The sequence below is a fragment of the Ranitomeya variabilis genome, chromosome 2 (assembly GCF_051348905.1).
Source record: "Ranitomeya variabilis isolate aRanVar5 chromosome 2, aRanVar5.hap1, whole genome shotgun sequence".
NCBI lineage: Eukaryota > Metazoa > Chordata > Amphibia > Anura > Dendrobatidae > Ranitomeya > Ranitomeya variabilis.
Genome location: NC_135233.1, coordinates 119,858,933 through 119,872,726, shown reverse-complemented (window position 1 = coordinate 119,872,726; position 13,794 = coordinate 119,858,933). Strand labels below are relative to the sequence as shown.

The window sequence follows — 13,794 nt, the reverse complement described above, 5'->3', positions numbered from 1 at the left end:
GAGAAAAAACAACGCGTTTCAAGAATACGATCTTTATTATGGTCTACCTTTATACCTAACAGCTCGATCCAGAAGCTTTTTGTCTGGGTTCATTGTTGTACTTGTTTTGCCTGGGTATGATCTAGAAGATAGATGGTTAGCCTTCATTATGGTTGCCATTATTAAATATTGGTTAAATAACAGGGCTCATCTCACTAAAAACAGTGAAGGAATGCCGCTAATATATGCGATTGGTTGGTGAGGGTCATGCAGCGTTGTAGAATCAAGTGACAGCCCCCTGCCTCTTGGGCTCTTGATGGCCCATAATGATCAATGGATATTGTGGTTTAAAAAAAAGCTGATAAGTGATCAATTGAAGTTGTCAACACAAGTGATGTCCTATCATGGGTGTTTATTATAAGAAAAGAAACCTTCCTCCTGTATAAAGCTGAAGACAAGTCTTTTTTTAATATTTTTTCTGCTTGGAACATGAGAGAAAACTCGAACATAATGTTGGGAACACTTTATGCACGCAGAAATGGCCAACAGAACAGTTTTTTTAATGTCAGCCTGAATATGTCACAGCCCAAATGAGAGCTTTAAAGTCATCCAGTGAAATGTCCCCTGCTGCTCAGGTCAGGAAGGGGCTGAATTCATTTTCCTGAAAGCATCGGAGGCTATAAAAACCTGTCAAAATTAGTCATTCGATTGAAGGACAGTATTTGGTGCTGGCAATATATATTTTGGAATATGAAGTAACTTATTACTTTTTTTTTTTTAAAACTACCATTACCGTTAACTATTCATGATCCTTGCAGAGAAAAATGGAAGTATGGAATCTATTATATAGATAGAATAACATTAAGTATTTTTATTTCCATTTTTTATTTCAATGATTAGCATAAAATGCAACATATGTTTAGCATTGATATTATCCACTTTTATTGGATTCCTATTAATAATTATACATAAATATAAATGTGTTCTTTATTTGTAACTTTATCATAGAGCTGATCAGCCATATTAAACAAGTTTGATAGTGATGGAATATCACAAGCATGATATATGATTATAAGATCTGGCTGCTGAAAGCACCACTCCATCTTTTATTATTACAGTCTAAGTTCCCTGCCCCTAGAATTATAATTACCAGCTGCCGTCTTCCATCTTTTATCATCTCCCCTCTGGTCAGGATTCTGCAGTTTGCGACCTGCCAGATCAGAAGTCACTACTCAATGTAAGTCTATGAAAGTCAGAAGTAGGATCTCGTAGACTTACACTGAGAGCTTGTGGCCGTTACCTCTGACTTCCGATCAGTCAGAAGATGGCAGTTCAGGGCCAGAGGGGTGCTGGGTACAGCTGAGGATGACGACTGGTAAGTTTAAGACTGGGGCAGGAACCTTATTTTGGTGGCACCACTCAAGCGCTGAAATTATAAAAAAAAAAATCTCTGGAATGGTACTTTCAAACTCCATTGATCTCAGAATGAAGGAACAACAGAACTGGTTGATGTAACTGCTTGCAGTGTGACTGTGCATGAATACAACTTTTTCACCTGAATGGGACTGGGGTGAAGTTCCTCTATGGGATAGACGTCAATCACTCTTATGGTTCAGCCTTCATTAGAAGGGAAAGCTCTTCCTTTTCACTTTTATCTTCAGAAGCAAGGCAGATTGGATTTTTATCCATCAGAATATTTGCTTCATTGTAAGATCAGTGATATCAAATATGTCTGTTGCCTCTTTTTTTTTTATTTCTGCTTATTAATTATCATCAAAGAACCAAATTTGCATGTCTGTAGAGGAATAAAAGAACATGGCAACAATCAATCCTTCATTCATTCTTCATTTATTCATTCATTCATACAAAATATATTTATATGACCAGTCTAATATATGTCTATACGACATTGTATCATGGAGATATTCCCCTCTAGCAGAAATGTGGCATCTAGTGGAACACTTCACAGACACGTTGGTGTGCCCCAACTTAATATGGGTGTAATATCCTCGCCAGGGTACTAGCAGTGTAGCCCTGACTGAGGATATGCAGGAACAGGGTCAGTGACTGAGATACCTGGACAGACACAGGGAATGTGGACTCTTCAGGCCGCTGGGTGCATTCAGCCTTAAAATAATAGACGTATTTATAGCACAAAAGTCTTTTTTCTTTTCATTACTCTTTTCAGCACATAATCTTAGTGGTTACACTCCAGACAATCACGCAGGCATACAAATAAAACATCCAAGTCAACATTCAACTCTCAGGCGAAACTCTACTTTTATTTTAGGCCTCCATTTTTTTTTTATCATGCAAGGAGACTCACTTTGCAACCTGCCTGGATTTGTACAGGGATCTTCTTGATCTAATCTGTTCATCCAAACATATATTGTACTTGTAGTCAAATTTGTGACTTCCCAAAGGAAATGCAACAAGGGACCCTGTAATACTAGAGGCTCACAATTAACTCTCAGTCTGCCAAAGCTACCCCTAATATAGCGTACGCTTACAATTACCTAAAAAGTCCTCATTAAAGGACCTCTTCAGCAATGCCCATTTACATAGAGACCGATTCTTCCGAGAGCTACTGTATGTGACATTCTGCCTGGAAACCTCTCTGACATTACTTAAAGTACAAAGGAATATTAATAGTAAATAGCAAAACACAATTTAAATATACACATTAAACATATTCACATCTCATACCTACTTAAATACAACTTGTCAGCAATATTTTGCATATTTTTATGAGCATATATCTGTGGGTGAGACCGGAGATGGTTTCCATGCTTTACATGGCCACATACAATGCTATGGGTTCAACAGTGCAACTTAATATACAGTGGGGAAAATAAGTATTTGACACACTCTCAATTTTGCAAGTTTTCCCATCAACAAAAAAGGGAGAGGTCTGTAATTTTTTATCATAGGTACTCTACAACTGTGAGAGACAGAATCTAAAAATAAAAAATAGAAAATCACATTGTATGATTTTTTTACATAATTAAATTACATTTTATTGCATGAAATAAGTATTTGAGCACCTACCAGCCAACAAGAATTCTGGCTCTCAGACATGTCAGTTTTTCTTTAAAAGCCCTCCTACTCTGCACTCGTTACCTGTATTAATTACACCTGTTTGAACTCGTTGCCTGTATTAAAGACACCTGTCCACATATTCAATCACACTCCAACCTCTCCACCATGACCAGGACCAAAGAGCTATCTAAGGACATCAGGGATAAAATTGTAGACCTGCACAAGGCTGGGATGGGCTACAGGACAATAGGCAAGCAGCTTGGTGAGAAAGCAACAACAATTATTAGAAAAAGGAAGAAACACAAGATGACTGTCAATCTTCCATGGTCTGGGGCTCCATGCAAGATCTCGCCTCACGGGGCAAGGATGATTCTGATAAAGGTCAGAATCAGCCCATATTACACAAGAGGACCCAGTCAATCATCTGAATAGAGCTGGGACCACAGTATCAAACATTATCATTAGTAACACACTACGCCGTCATGGATTAAAATCCTGCAGGGCACGCAAGGTCCCCTTGTTTATGCTAGCATATGTCCAGCCCTGTTTGAAGATCGCCAGTGACCATCTGGATAATACAGAAGAGGCATGCGAAAAGGTCATGTGATCAGATGACTCCACTTGCTATGTTTGGACGAAGAAGAAGGATGAGTACAAATTCTAGAACACTGTCCCAACCATGAAGCATGATGGGGGAAATATCATACTTTGTTGATACTTTTCTACATAGGTGACAGTATGACAGCACCATATTGAAGTGAGGATGGATGCGGTCACGTATCGTGAGATTTTAGCTAACAGCCTTCTTCCCACAGTAAGAGCATTGAAGGTGGGTCATGGCTGGGTCTTCCAGCATAACAATGACTGAAACACACAGCCAGGGCAACTAAGGAGTGGCTCCGTAAGAAGTATTTTAACATCCTCGAGTGGCCTAGCCAGCCTCCTGTCCTGAACCTGAATAACAAATCTTTGGAGGGAGCTGAAACTCAATGCTGCCCAGCGACAGACCTGACACCTCAAAGATCTGGAGAATATCTGTATGAAGGAGTGGGCCAAAATCCCTGCTACAGTGCTGCAAACTTTGTCAAAAACTACTCGAACTGTCTGACCTTATAATTGCAAACCAAGGTTTCTGTACCAAATATTAAGTTCTGTTTTTCTATTGTATCAAATACTTATTTCATGCAATAAAATGTAAATTAATTAGGTAAAAATCATACAATGTGATTTTCTGGAATTAAGATTCTGTCTCTCGCAGTTGAAGTGTACCCAGCATAAAAATTACAGACCCCTCCATTCTTTGTAGGTGGAAAAACTTTCAAAACTTTCAGTGTATCAAACACATATTTTCCCCACTATTTAAAAGGTGTCGACTAGACTGTCGCGTTCCTATCCCTGAAGACACCAATCTTGTGTGCAATGTGTCATGTGTCATTTGTATATAGTGTGTCATGTGATATGTTCCTGTATAATGTAGTAATGTTGGTAATGTATAGTGTAAGACATAGTTTAGGGCTTAGTACATAAGATTGGTAGTATAAGATAGTGACTGTAGTTACATAAATGACATTAGGGTAAGGATAACGTTAATGCTTGGGACCTGCTCATAGTGTAGGAGGGCTAAGTGTTAGGGCAAGTGACTACTTCCTGTGCATAGTTAGATAGGGTTTGGTGAGTGATGTAGGCAGTGCTGCCATTGGGGTGATCCACAGTCAAGAGGAGACATTAACAGAGATAGCAAGATCCAGAATTGACTAGTCACAGTGGCCTTCCTGAGGAGGCATCCGTGGATAGGATGCTGAGTCACGAAACCCTGAGCTTACTAAACACCGAAAGTAACAGACAGAAACAGGACTGAGTTCCAGGGACTAGTAGGGGTTGCAAGCGGTAGGTCCAGGGCACCAGTAGTGGAAGAAATGGAACACAGAACCGCTGTGCAGGTAGAGAGACCTGCTGATCAGGACTGTGGCAGCAAGCTAGGCTGTAGCAATGTAGAATGAAACAGACAAGCTGCAGATCCCTGGAGTAGAACTACAGAGGAAGGATATGGGGCCAGAAGAATACTTTATACTGTAGAGCAGGGGTGGGGAACCTCAGGCCCCTGGGCCATTTACAGCCCTCGATGACCTTTTATCAGGCCCTCCCGCGCAGATTCTCAAGAACTGCATTCATGGGCAGGGAGCTGTATTTTGATTAAAATCAGCTCATTAGTTTATTCTTGCTCTGTTAGTACACACATGCAGTGTTCACTACTGAACATTGAAGGGCATGCAATGAAAGATTACGTCCTGAAACCAGTGCCACAGTCAGGATGCACTTTGTGGGCGAAGTTTGTAGGGCCCCAAAGGATGGTATAAATGTCCAAATGGCCATTGGCAAAAAAAAGATTCCCCACCCCTGCTGTAGAGGAAGCGTCCATAAAACTTTATGCCCACCATCCTTTGTGTATATTTGCCAAGTTGTTCAGTATAGACTCTGTTTTAACGACAGCTTACTAATTATCATGGCCAATACACGGATATGTTTGTGTTCATGATATATCATGTCATAAAATACATTCAGACAATGAGTTATTTAACAGAATCAACCTCAAACACATCATATTAAATTCTCCAATGTATTTAAATGGAAGATGGATCAAAAATATTTTCATAATTTGGCCAAGTGAATAAATCATTATTTTCAATTCCTAAGCACTGCTATGGCATGTCATAATTTTTGCCTTGAGTATTTGCAGTCAATTTTTCTGCACCAGTGTTAGTAGGAAAAATGCTGTGGAGACTACATGCATTTTTGATCCATTTTTTATGTGGTTTTGTGTGCATGTTTTAATCGTTTTTACATTTGAATGGGTAAAAATGCTGAAAAAACATTGAAAGGATTGACGTGCTCCAGATTTGGAAAAAAAAAAAGATATAACCCCTTCACGCCGCAGCCACTTTTCGTTTTTGCGTTTCTGTTTTTCACTCCCTTTCTTCCTAGAGCCATAACTTTTTTATTTTTTGGTTAATATGGCCATGTGAGGGACAAGTTGTACTTTTGAATGACACCATTGGTTTTACCGTATCATGTACTGGAAAACGGGAAACAAATTCCAAGTGCAGTGAAATTGCAAAAAAAGTGCAATTCCACAACTGTTTTATTTTATTTTTTACCATGTTCACCAAATGCTAAAACTGACCTATCATTATGATTTTCCAGGTCATTATGAGATCGTAGACACCAAACATGTATAGATTGTTTTTTTATTTAAATGGTGAAAAAAAATCCAAATTTTGTTACATTAAAAAAATTGTGTTATTTTCCGAGACCCGTAGCGTCTCTATTTTTCGTGATCTGGGGCTGGGTGAGGGCTTAATTTTTTGTGTGCTGAGCTGACGTCTTTAATTAGACCATTTTGGTGTATATACGTCTGTGATCGCCTGTTATTGCATTTTAATGCAATGTTGCAGCGACCAAAAAAAAGTAATTCTGTTGTTTTGACTTTTTTTTCACTACACCATTTACAGATTGGATTAATTATTTTCATAGCTTGATAGATTGGGCGATTCTGAACTCGGCGATACCAAATATGTGTATGTTTGATTTTTTTTTATTGTTTTATTTTGAATGGGGTGAAGGGGGTGATTTGAACTTTTATATATTTTTTTACATATTTTCAAAAACTTTTTTTTTACTTTTTACATGCTTCAATAGTCTCCATGGGAGACTAGAAGCTGCAGTTGTCCGATCGCCTCTACTACACACAGGAGATGATCAGATCTCCTGTGTGTAGCAGAAATGCTCACTTATTTTTCGCGCTGACCACCGGGCTTTGCTCATAGCAATCTGGCTATGACAATCATAGAGGTATGCTGGAGACCTCTGGTTGTCATGCCGACCCATCGGTGACCAGCGATCATGTGATGGGGTCACCGATAGGTGGGATTAGTGAAGTGCTTCCGGCGTGATCACATTAAATGCCACTGTCAGAGATTGACAGTGGCATTTAACTAGTTAACAGCCGTGGGTGGATCGTGATTCCATCCGCGGCTGTTAAAGGCACATGTCAGCTGTTTAAAACAGATGACATGTGCCGAGAAAGATGTGGGATAAGTGCCAGAGCCCATATCAAAGGGTAAGACACGACATGCGCCGTACATGTATGGCACATGTCTTAAAAGGGGTTAATAATGAATGTAGAAAAGTTCTTAAAGAGAGAGCTCCATCTTGCATAAGTATGTGCAGCATGCAATGTCATTTCAACTCCCCGGGCACTGCTTTTCTCATGTTTCAGAAAGCCTATTAAGTACATTTGTCCAATCTATGCTATAAATCATGCTACAGCTTAGAAATACATTGTACTTTTTAAGCTTTTTGATTTTGTTTCATTTAAAAACAGTGATTTAACAATCAAGAATTGTGGTTGTAGGAGAAAAACATTGACCTGTTAGTTGTGTTTGTCTTACAGTAGAAATCAATAAGCAGATGCTCAGCTCCAGAATCAATAATCAGTTAGAAACCTTTGACCAATATTTCGGTTTGTCTTTCAGCAATTTTGTGAAGGTCGATTGTCCCTATATCATATCCTGGAAGGGAAGTTTCTAATTGTCTTAATATTATTTTTGCCTCAAGATCTTAACAGTGAGGTTTTTCCCAATTCTGCAATCATCTGTGAGATCGAAGGACAGCTGTAAAGGGGGGCCTGAAAGAATAGTAAAATATAGGTCTATAAATAGACCCCAAATGTCATCTCATCCACGTTGCCCAAGCCACAAGCAGAATGACTCAGAGCCTGGCCGCACAATTGCCATTGGCCAGCTTTTCCAAGCACTGCTCCAGGTGATTGGCAGGTGTTTTGCTATGGGAGAGACCTATCAGTCACCTGGAGAGGCATGGGGAGACGCCAGCGGATTGGCTAGTCTTGTCTCTGGCTAAGTTCCTCAGCTGAATTTTGTAACAAATGCTGGAGCGTTTTTGGGCAGCATGATCGCGAAACTGGTTCCTTTTAAGGAGTACTCAAGGACCCAATCAATGTCAGATTGGAGGGGGTCTATCCACTGGGACTAAATGGGATTACCTGTAGGGCTAGACACTGCTGCCCATTTAGATGCAGTTATGCTTCAATTTCTATCCAATTCCAAACTGTCTCAAACCTCTAAGAGAATACATCATTAGCAGCTCAACTCTCTGTTACGTCCAATGTATCAATGTTTAATGTTTTATGAATGGCCCCTGTTGTGAATTCGGTTTGTGGGCTCCCCCGGTGGTCTGTTATGGTAGTGTCTCTTATGTGCCTTCCTCCATCTCTGATTACCTGTCGCCACCCTCTAGGGGAGTTTCCTATTTAAGGCTGCTTGGCTGTTAGTCACATGCCGGCCAACAATGTGCTAGTAGCATTCTGTTGCATTCACCTGCCTCAAGTTCCAGTTCAGCTAAGTTGAATTTTGTTTCTTGTTTTGCTATTTTTGTCCAGCTATCTGCAATGTGACTCTTCAGTGCTGGAAGCTCTTGTGGACAGAAAATTACTACTCCAGTGGCATGTGTTGTCACTGGAGTTTAAAGTAATTTCTGGATGGTGTTTTTGAATAGTGATTTTTAGGTCGACCGTGAAGTAACTCTTTCCTGTCCTTCTGCTATCTAGTAAGCGGACCTCACTGTGCTAAATCTGCTGTTCATCCTACGTATGTCATTTCCTCTGAACTCACCGTCAATATCTGTGGGGGCCTACTATCATCTTTTGGGGTTCCTCACTGGAGGTAAGGCAGGCCTGTATATTCCTCTTATAGGGGTAGTTAGATCTCCGGCTGGCGCGTGGTGTCTAGGGCATCGTAGGTACATCCCCCGGCTACTGTAAGTGTTGGGTCAGGTTCAGGTCACGGTCGACCTTAGTTTCCATCACCCGAGAGCTAGTCCGTTTTGTATTTTTTTCCCATGGTCATTGGGGTAACCTTAACAGTTTGGCCGGCCATAAAAAATCTATGTGTTAAAATATGCACTAAAGTAGGAAGGAGAAGAAAAGGTTTTTTTTTTTTCTGTGTTTGAAAGTGCACCTTAGTTTGATCATTTGTATTCCTTGCTTAAACTGCAGTCTTCAGCCTTTTTTTTTCTCCTCTCCTCTTAACCTCTGAATGCTTGGGTTACACCCATTTGAATCATGGATTCACAGAGTTTAGTTGCAGGTTTGAATAACCTTGCGACAAAAGTACAGAACCTACAAGATTTTGTTATACGTGCTCCAATGTCTGAACCTAAGATTCCTCTGCCTGAATACTTTACCGGAGACAGATCCCGGTTTTTGAGTTTCAGAGAAAATTGCAAATTGTTTTTGTCTCTGAGATCTCACTCTGCTGGTGATCAGACTCAACAAGTTAAAATTGTTATCTCTCTACTGCGCGGCGACCCACAAAGTTGGGCATTTGCATTATCGCCAGGGGATCCTGCGTTGTTAAATGTAGATGCGTTTTTTCAGGCTTTGGGGTTGCTTTATGAAGAACCTAATTTGGAGATTTTGGCTGAGAAAGCCTTGATAGCTCTTTTCCAAGGGCAAGATGAAGCTGAGATATACTGCCAGAAATTCCGTAAATGGTCGGTGCTTACTAAATGGAATGAGTGCGCTTTAGCAGCTAATTTCAGAGAAGGTCTCTCTGATGCCGTGAAGGATGTCATGGTGGGGTTCCCTGTGCCTACAGGTCTGAATGATGCCATGAAATTGGCTATCCAGATTGATCGGCGTTTGCGGGAGCGCAAATCTGTGCACCATATGGCGGGGTCTTCTGAGGAAAAATCTGTGCACCATATGGCGGTATCTTCTGAGCAAAAACCTGTGCACCATATGGCGGTGTCTTCTGAGCAAAGACCTGTGCACCATTTGGCGGTGACCTCTGAAAAGGCATTAGAGCATATGCAATGCGATCGTGTTTTGTCTAGAGGCGAACGTCAAAATTACAGGCGCAAAAATGGATTGTGCTTCTACTGTGGAGATCCAGCTCATGTTATATCAGCATGCTCTAAACGTATAAATAAGGTTGATAAAAAGGTTGATAAATCTTTTTCTACAGGTACCTTGCAGTCAAAATTTCTTTTGTCCGTGACATTGATTTGTACCTTATCATCTGTGACTGTGAATGCTTATGTGGATTCTGGCGCCGCTCTGAGTCTCATGGATTGGTCCTTTGCCAAGCGTTGTGGGTTTGATTTGGAGCCGTTGGAAGTTTCTATTCCCCTGAAGGGTATTGATTCTACACCTTTGGCTAGCAATAAACCACAATATTGGACACAAGTGACTATGCGTCTTACCCCAGACCATCAGGAGATTATTCGTTTCCTTGTATTATATAACCTACATGATGTCTTAGTGCTTGGATTACCATGGTTACAGATTCATAATCCCGTCTTGGACTGGAAATCTATGTCTGTGTTGAGCTGGGGATGTCGGGGTATTCATGGGGATGCACCTTTGGTTCCTATTTCTTCATCTACTCCCTCTGAGATCCCAGCATTTCTGTCAGATTTTTATGATGTCTTTCAAGAGCCTAAAGTTGATTCTCTCCCTCCCCACAGAGAGTGTGACTGCGCTATTGAATTGATCCCCGGTAGTAAGTTTCCTAAGGGTCGCTTGTTTAATTTGTCTGTACCTGAACATACTGCTATGCGGGAGTATATCAGAGAATCCTTGGAAAAGGGTCATATTCGCCCCTCGTTGTCTCCACTAGGGGCAGGATTTTTCTTTGTAGGTAAAAAGGATGGTTCATTGAGACCTTGTATCGACTATCGACTTTTGAATAAGATTACAGTTAAATACCAGTACCCGTTACCTTTACTGACTGATCTGTTTGCTCGTATAAAGGGGGCTAAGTGGTTCACTAAGATCGATCTACGTGGTGCGTATAATTTGGTGCGGATTAAGCAGGGGGATGAGTGGAAGACCGCATTTAATACGCCTGAAGGCCATTTTGAGTATTTGGTAATGCCTTTCGGTCTCGCAAATGCCCCTTCCGTTTTTCAGTCCTTTATGCACGATATTTTCCGTGAATATCTGGATAAGTTTATGATTGTGTATTTGGATGATATTCTTGTTTTTTCGGAGGACTGGGAATCTCACGTTCAACAGGTCAGGAGAGTTTTTCAGGTTTTGCGAGCTAATTCTCTTTTTGTAAAGGGCTCAAAGTGTAGTTTTGGAGTTCAGAGAATTTCCTTTTTGGGATATATTTTTTCCCCTTCATCTATGGAGATGGACCCTGTCAAGGTCCAGGCTATTTGTGATTGGATGCAACCTACTTCTTTGAAGAGTCTGCAAAAGTTCTTGGGTTTTGCTAATTTCTATCGCCGATTTATAGCGGGTTTTTCTGCCATTGCTAAACCTTTGACTGATTTGACCAAAAAGGGTGCTGATGTTGCTAATTGGTCCTCTGCGGCTGTGGAGGCCTTTCAAGAGCTTAAGCGCCGCTTTTCTTCCGCTCCTGTGTTGCGCCAACCTGATGTGTTACTTCCGTTCCAGGTTGAGGTGGATGCTTCGGAGATCGGAGCAGGTGCAGTTTTGTCGCAGAAAGATCCTGACTGCTCAGTAATGAGACCATGTGCGTTTTTCTCCCGAAAGTTTTCGCCCGCTGAGCGAAATTATGATGTGGGAAATCGGGAACTTCTGGCCATGAAGTGGGCGTTTGAGGAGTGGCGTCATTGGCTTGAGGGTGCTAGACACCAGGTGGTGGTCCTCACTGACCACAAGAATCTAATTTATCTTGAGTCGGCCAGGCGTCTGAATCCTAGACAGGCGCGCTGGTCGTTGTTTTTCTCCCGATTTAACTTTGTGGTGTCATATCTGCCTGGGTCCAAGAATGTGAAGGCGGATGCCCTCTCTAGGAGTTTTGAGCCTGACTCGCCTGGTGATTCCGAACCTACCGGCATCCTGAAGGATGGGGTGATATTGTCAGCTGTCTCCCCAGACCTGCGGCGTTCTTTGCAGGAGTTTCAGGTGGATAGGCCTGATCGCTGTCCGCCTGGTAGACTGTTTGTTCCTGATGATTGGACCAGTAGAGTTATCTCGGAGGTTCATTCTTCCGCGTTGACAGGTCATCCTGGAATTTTTGGCACCAGGGATTTGGTGTCTAGGTCCTTCTGGTGGCCTTCTTTGTCTCGAGATGTGCGCATGTTTGTGCAGTCTTGTGATGTTTGTGCTCGGGCCAAGCCCTGCTGTTCTAGGGCCAGTGGGTTGTTGTTGCCCTTGCCTATTCCTAAGAGGCCTTGGACGCACATCTCTATGGACTTTATTTCTGACCTTCCGGTTTCTCGTAGGATGTCTGTCATCTGGGTGATTTGTGACCGTTTTTCCAAGATGGTTCATTTGGTACCTTTACCCAAATTGCCCTCCTCCCCTGAGTTGGTTCCTCTATTTTTTCAGAATGTGGTGCGTTTGCATGGTATTCCTGAGAATATAGTGTCTGACAGGGGTACTCAGTTTGTGTCTAGATTCTGGCGGACGTTCTGTGCCAGGATGGGTATCGATTTGTCTTTTTCGTCTGCAATCCATCCTCAGACTAATGGCCAGACTGAGCGTACTAATCAGACCTTGGAGACTTACTTGAGGTGTTTTGTGTCTGCTGATCAGGATGATTGGCTTGACTTTTTGCCATTGGCAGAGTTTGCCCTTAACAATCGGGCTAGTTCTGCCACTTTGGTTTCTCCATTTTTTTGTAATTCAGGGTTTCACCCTCGGTTTTCGTCCGGTCAATTGGAGTCTTCGGATTGTCCTGGAGTGGATGCTGTGGTTGATAGGATGCATCGGATTTGGGGACAGGTTGTGGACAATCTGAAGTTGTCCCAGGAGAAGACTCAACAGTTCACTAATCGTCATCGGCGTATTGGTCCTCGTCTTTGTGTTGGGGACCTGGTGTGGCTGTCTTCTCGATTTGTTCCTATGAAGGTCTCGTCTCCTAAGTTTAAGCCTCGGTTTATCGGCCCTTATAGGATTCTGGAGGTTCTTAATCCTGTGTCCTTTCGTTTGGACCTCCCAGCATCTTTTAATATCCATAATGTTTTCCATCGGTCATTATTGCGGAGGTATGAGGTACCGGTTGTTCCTTCTGCGGATCCACCTGCTCCTGTGTTGGTTGAGGGTGAATTGGAGTATGTGGTGGAAAAGATCTTGGACTCCCGTGTTTCCAGACGGAAACTTCAGTATCTGGTTAAGTGGAAAGGTTATGGCCAGGAGGATAATTCTTGGGTGACAGCATCCGATGTTCATGCTCCCGATTTGGTTCGTGCATTTCATAGTGCTCATCCAGGTCGCCCTGGTGGTTCTGGTGAGGGTTCGGTGCCCCCTCCTTAAGGGGGGGGTACTGTTGTGAATTCGGTTTGTGGGCTCCCCCGGTGGTCTGTTATGGTAGTGTCTCTTATGTGCCTTCCTCCATCTCTGATTACCTGTCGCCACCCTCTAGGGGAGTTTCCTATTTAAGGCTGCTTGGCTGTTAGTCACATGCCGGCCAACAATGTGCTAGTAGCATTCTGTTGCATTCACCTGCCTCAAGTTCCAGTTCAGCTAAGTTGAATTTTGTTTCTTGTTTTGCTATTTTTGTCCAGCTATCTGCAATGTGACTCTTCAGTGCTGGAAGCTCTTGTGGACAGAAAATTACTACTCCAGTGGCATGAGTTGTCACTGGAGTTTAAAGTAATTTCTGGATGGTGTTTTTGAATAGTGATTTTTAGGTCGACCGTGAAGTAACTCTTTCCTGTCCTTCTGCTATCTAGTAAGCGGACCTCACTGTGCTAAATCTGCTGTTCATCCTACGTATGTCATTT

The 13,794-nt window shown here is 42.0% G+C and overlaps 1 protein-coding gene across 1 annotated transcript in view; it reads right to left on the bottom strand.

The window, feature by feature from the left end:
* The window catches only part of SLC8A1 (solute carrier family 8 member A1), a 718,740-nt gene that overhangs the window by 431,796 nt on the left and 273,150 nt on the right, over nt 1-13,794 (bottom strand). The window lies entirely within an intron of this gene.